This window comes from Gekko japonicus, unplaced genomic scaffold (assembly GCF_001447785.1).
Source record: "Gekko japonicus isolate JY-2015 unplaced genomic scaffold, Gekko_japonicus_V1.1 scaffold5159, whole genome shotgun sequence".
Lineage (NCBI taxonomy): Eukaryota > Metazoa > Chordata > Lepidosauria > Squamata > Gekkonidae > Gekko > Gekko japonicus.
In genome coordinates, this window is record NW_015175003.1 from 54,173 (window position 1) to 60,165 (window position 5,993).

A 5,993-nucleotide genomic window follows, 5' to 3' on the forward strand; every position below is an offset into this window, starting at 1 on the left:
GAACTCTGAAGATAATACATAGACTAAGTTTTGATGGCTTACAAGCAAAGAACACAAGATGTGCTAACACAACAAATTAAAAAATATGCATAATTATCTGAATGTGTAAAACGGTTCTTGTGTATTAGTTCCCTTATTGCAGGATACTTTTAACAGCAGCAAATACAACAGGGCTGTGCTTATATCCACTGCTGAGAAACTGCATTTTTTAAAACTATCAAATCAACAGCTGAGTTTGCAAAAGAACAGCACAATTTCCCATGACAGCTTAAAATGGAGAACACACAACAAAGTACATATATTTCACTTGTAAATGAATTCAGTGCTTTGTATCTTACTGTCTTTCTTCACTATTACAGTGTTTCAACCTCAGCCTTAGGACACAGGGAAAATGCTTACATGTAACTGACGTTTTTCAAGCTCAAACACCAAGTGGCAAAGGCTTTGACTGCTTGCCTCCCTAATACCTGCACTTATCATGGTCAATACAGACCCCTAGGGCTTAATGTGGACCTTAGATTCCCAACTCATTATAGGAGCTCATGTCTTGCATACTCCTTACAAATGCTAATATGCACCACTGTTTCATTTCATCTCTATCAGACTTGATATGTATTCTACTTTGCTACTGTTGGGAGTGTCTCACACCCACTCTGTTACACTATTCCTTCCATTGGATCAATCAACTTGCCTTTCTTTGTAACATTCTCTGGAGAGGAAGTGCAGAATTTTTCTAAATAACTACATAAATAACCCCACCCACCCACAGTCTATAAAACTTTGGCCCAATGGTTGTATAACTTGATGCAGCTTTGACTGACAAAGGCTTATACCAGAATAAAATCTGCTAGTCTTTAACGTACTACTAGAGTCCTGTGTAATTTTGAGACAGTCTTGGTTTTGGATAAAAGGGGTTAAGTTGTACCTTTAATTAGTCTGTATTATAACACTGTGCATGAATCAAAGGAACAAAACCATAATTTTTCCATTACCCACTGAAGAAGCTTACATTGCAATGCTCTTACTTTCTCACTGTTATACAAACATGATGCGCCAGAAGCAACTGACATGGCCTGTTTATTAGCAACGCTGATTTATCACAACTAGTGCACTTGAGACAGGGTTGCCAACTCCAGGATGAGAAATTCTTGGAGATCTGGGAGTGGATACGGGGTGGGGGGGGAGCTAGAGAGAGGAGGGACCTCAGCAGGGCATAAGGACATACACAGCTCACCCTCCAAAGCAGTCATTTTCTCCCGAGGAACTGATTTCTGTAATCTGGACATAACTTGTTATTCCAGGGGATATACAGGTCCCATCTGGAGTTTGGAAACCCTGATCTCTTCATTCAACTTAATCCTACCTGATGAAGCATTATTCAGGAATAAAGAACCGCGTTACCCACAGAGAGACAATCTCACGCCCTTAGCTGGACCCAGACAAAGCCAGGGAGGGGTAAATAAAGGCAATACAGAATATAGCAGCAACAACAACAACAAAAGGAATGCCTGTGTACTTGTTTTTAAAAGCCACTGCTTAACGACACATGCTCCTTTTTCAGTGGAACACTCCAGTTAAAGGAACTGAACTGGCTCTGGCAATGAGAATCCAATACAACGCAGATCAGAGGGTTAATAGTTTAATATATTTTATTCATGAGAAAACGGAAGAGCAAATAAACATCCAGCAGAGTCTGTTTTGTGAACAAAGTGTAATTTATGAACATCCCATGGATCCTTCTTTATTCAAAGGAATAACCCAACAGGAAATTTTAGATACTAGGTCTATTTCCACTTCTAAGAGCTCCATTTGCCTTCCACACTGATTTCCTCCCAAATCCCCTCTCTTAATTGCCTCCCCACTCCTTCCAGTTCCCCCCTGGGGCACAATTAATTACACTATTATTATCTTCTCCTAGAGGAAACCAGTAAGGTGCTACATCGGCCATTTCTTAACTACGAATGAATACTAGTGATGCAGCTGCATCGATTAAAAAAAAATGTAGGATCTAAATGCATGGGGGGCCCATGAAGACAAATATGCTTTTCACTATTTGCAGCTGCTTTGGCACTTCAAACAAAACTTGAAATGGCTTCTTCATCATGTGATTGCAGCCAGTTAGGGATCCCACTAGGGTTGCCAGGTCCCATCTTCTTCTCGGTAGGGGGATTTGGGGGGTGTTCGGGGGGGCATCCCCAACACGATGACATCATGCAGAGTGACCTTCCCTTTAAATGGCTGGAGGGAAAGCAAGCGCTGCAGGTGCCTGCTTTGTAAGCTGTGAATTTGCCGCTTGCAGGGAAGGCACGCACGGTGCCTGCTTTTTTCAAGCAGGGCCATGGATGATTGTTGGGGGTGGGGCTTCCCCCTGCAGGCCAGCTGGCCAGCATCTGGGGGGAGCCACCAAAATTCATTTATTAAACCATTGTAAATGCACTGTTCTCTGTAACAGTGGGTTTACAGCTCTTTCCTCCTGCCAACAGAAAACTGCTCAAGAAGTTGTTGTTTGAGTCATTTGCCCTTCCTTGCTAGTAATGGAGAAAACCAGATGCCCCTGGCTTCTCCCGCTGAGTTGCCTCTGTACAAGTGGTGTTGAACAAAGCATGTACTAATAGCTATGTTCAAACTCAGACCCTACAGAGACCAAAGCTGCTCCAAACAAGAACAATTTTACAACCCATCCAATGACACATGAGGCTCTCTAAAGACATAACAATCTTTATGAACAAGTACTGGAGACTCAGTAGGGGCTCAGAAGATGTTCAGGGCATGCATGCAGTCTTGGAGGCCTGCAAGAGAAGAGGCAGCAGCCAAACATCCATCCATCATGCTTGACTGTGACCCTAACACAAGAACCTTCCTTAGCCAGGACTGCCCAGGTTTTGGGGAGGCCTTGGGCAGAGAGTGCCAAGCCCCCTGCATGCCCCCCATATTCCTGGGCATCCTCCCACCAGCTGCACACACAGCTATCCCTCCTGGCCTGCAGCTAGGAGCTTTGGTGGCAGTGCTTGCAAACGAGTGGGTGCAGGAAGGGCAAACAGACAAGTGGCAAAGGAAGTGCATGGGCAGGGAGCCAGTGGCAAATGGGCCCCAAATTTATTTATTTATCCTTCAACATCTATCCCGCTCACCCCCTAGGGGCTCTGAGCGGCTTACAATTCCAATTAGCCAATCTAATCTAGGGCCACATATGAAGGGGAGGTGAGAAGCCTACCGGGCTCAGAAGCTGTCCCACCTCAGGATATGCTGCCACTGGCTTTGTCCTTAACAACTTTTAAGATATTGTAATTGATATCTGTAGTGGTTTCTAATGACTTAAGCACCAATTTGGGAGGCAATGTTTGATACAGCATTAAAATAAAACAAAAACAAACCCCGGAAAACACATGGCCCCTCTTATGTTGATTCAGCAATATGCTTTGGTTGTTCTGGAGGAAGCTGAAGAATAATGGGGGATTGCGGGGTGGTGGTGGTGAATCTTAAATCTCCAACTTGTAACTATTGTGCAAGGCACCATAGAAACCTATGGTAACTACCTACAAAGAACTGTCTCCCATAAAACTGCTACTCTTAGGTCAGCAACTGAATGTCCTGGATGATTAAAATGTTCCCCCACTGGTTTTTGAATTTTGTGGTTTCTAATGTCAAGACTTATGTCCATTTATTTTTGCATCCTTCTGGACTGAATCCTCCTGGACCAAACTGAGACCTAGGTTTCCTGTCACATTACCAATGCTGATATCTCCACGCCTACTGCCCCTCTGCATATCACACCTAATCCAATCAAGCCTGCTATTGTCATTCACCTGCTATTGCCTTTTGACATCTGAAATCACTTTTATAAAGCTTATATCTCCCTTACCTGGCATTACACATTATGGCACACATGGCCTGGCCCGACAAAATGACATTTATGTCAGATCCAGTCCTTGTAACAAATGGGTTCGACACCTCTGCTCTAGAGTCATCCCCCAAAATAGTAGCTGCCCTAAGGTGTTTCCAAAGATATGTAGCCTTGCCTGTCCATGATGATTTGCTGCTTTCCTCCTCATTGCTCATATTTGAATCATGAATCCAGCTTTCTCTTACAAAGGGATTTCACATAGAGATTAGAAAGAGAGGCTGCTGAATTACAACTGATAATGAAGCTCAAGACAATGCATCCTCCTGGACTGAATTGAGACCTAGGTTTCCTGTCCCATTACCAACGTGTGCTATTATTACTGGCATCTCAAACCATTCCAGTCTCCAAGGTATAAGGACAGATGAACTCTGTATCTGAAGTGAGATACAGCAGTGAGTAGTGAACTCTACTGAACTCTTGCTCCTTTTCACCAACAAAGATTGCAAGCTGTGCTGCTAGGCCCCCCCCCCCCGCTGTGCTGCTAGAACTGGAGAGGAGGATCTCTCCAAGTGAAATAATGTGTTGATTTCAGAACAGACAAAATCCACTCGGTGCTAGTGATGATAATGAAACAGTAAAAAAACCGGGGTGGGGGGTGGAGGGGGTTAATGTGAAGAAAGGCAGCTAGTGAGGTGGGAGGGAACAGAAGATGTTGAACTGGAACATATAGAACCATAAATGTATTTTTAAATACTTAGCCATTTACTTTCAGTCCTTAAACAACAGAATCCAATCCAAGTATTGTAATTCCTAATCAGGGTCCTAATCCCAGATAGGCACAGAGAAATCTAATATTAAAAAAACCCTTTTCAGAATAAGCCCCAAATAATTTCCTTTTAATCCCCCTTTCTTCCTTATTCCAAAGCATCTCTTTCCCACATCCCATTCCTTTCTTTTAACGTGTGTGTGTGTGTGTGCATGTCTGTGTGTGTGAGATCAGGTCTCACAGTAAACAGCAGAGCAGGGTGATCTCAATGGAAACTGTGCTTGTCAGAGGAATCCCTGCTCTCACCCTCCCTCTCTCTGAAGAAGTGTGTGTGCACACAAAAGCTTATACCTTGAATAAAACTGTGTTAGTCTTAAAGGTGCCACTGGACTGAAACTCTGTTCTCTCTCTTACTTTCCCTCCTCCTCCCTTCCTTCTCCCTCCTTCCCATCTCAGGAGGGGGGAGGAGACCTCAACCAATGGAAGGAAAGAGGCTTGGCTTTGTACCTCTCCCTGCGCGATTGAGGGAGACAGCCGAAAGTGAGCTGTGATACAGTGGCAGCAGCAGCCTCAGGGAAGGAAGCAGGGGACAGCCAGTTGCTCATGGGCCGGATACGAATCCTCAATGAGCTGGTTCCAGCCTGCAGGCCATATGTTTGACACCCGCACTCTAGAGCTCTGGCTAGGAAAGATTGTGAGGAGGCTCTCCTAAGCTCTGGATACCACCTTGAACAATTTCCCACCTGGCAGTGTTTAGCCCAATCAGTCATTCATGTGTCACTTTTATGTACAATGGACTCTCTCTCAAAGCAGTATGCTATCCAGATTGTAGAACTGAGGGCTGTGGGCCTGTAATTACAGCTCTTCTAGACACTACTGCATGAAATGATCACAACTGCTTCACAAATGCTATTTCCTACACAGATCTCATCTCCACCTAACTGACACACAAAATCACCACCTATTTGCACCAACAGACTTGGATAGGTTGTAGTGTACACATTGTGAATGTCTCCTACACGGAAATAGTTGCCAGGTAGGAGAACTATCATGTGTGAAGTGCTCTTTCTTCCTGTTTGACCAAGACACAGAATAGTTTTTCTTACCTTTCAAATGCTGGCCATGAAGTCTCTTCGCTGAGTTCAGAACCATCACTGCTACCTAAAATAAGAAGAACCTGAATTTAAAAAGGTCTTCGTTCTATGCCATCTTTGCCAATCATAGCAGCATTTTCAAATGCACACACTCAAGTGAAAATTTTCATAATAGATCTTTTTAAAAAACTATTTGCTAAAATACAAAAGAAAAGCTGGGCAAAATCATCCATACTCTGCTCCTCAGCCAACAGAACCTCTTGTACCACCAGAAGTGGCAGATGCGGGG

General features: G+C 43.8%; 1 protein-coding gene across 1 annotated transcript in view; it reads right to left on the bottom strand.

The window, feature by feature from the left end:
* The window catches only part of LOC107122155 (ras-specific guanine nucleotide-releasing factor RalGPS1-like), a 27,093-nt gene extending 21,325 nt beyond the window's left edge, over nucleotides 1–5,768 (bottom strand). The window contains exon 1 of the mRNA XM_015425185.1: nucleotides 5,717–5,768. The gene's annotated coding sequence lies outside the window, so the exon portion shown is untranslated. The remainder of the gene's footprint in view (nucleotides 1–5,716) is intronic.
* Nucleotides 5,769–5,993: the final 225 nt, after the last annotated feature.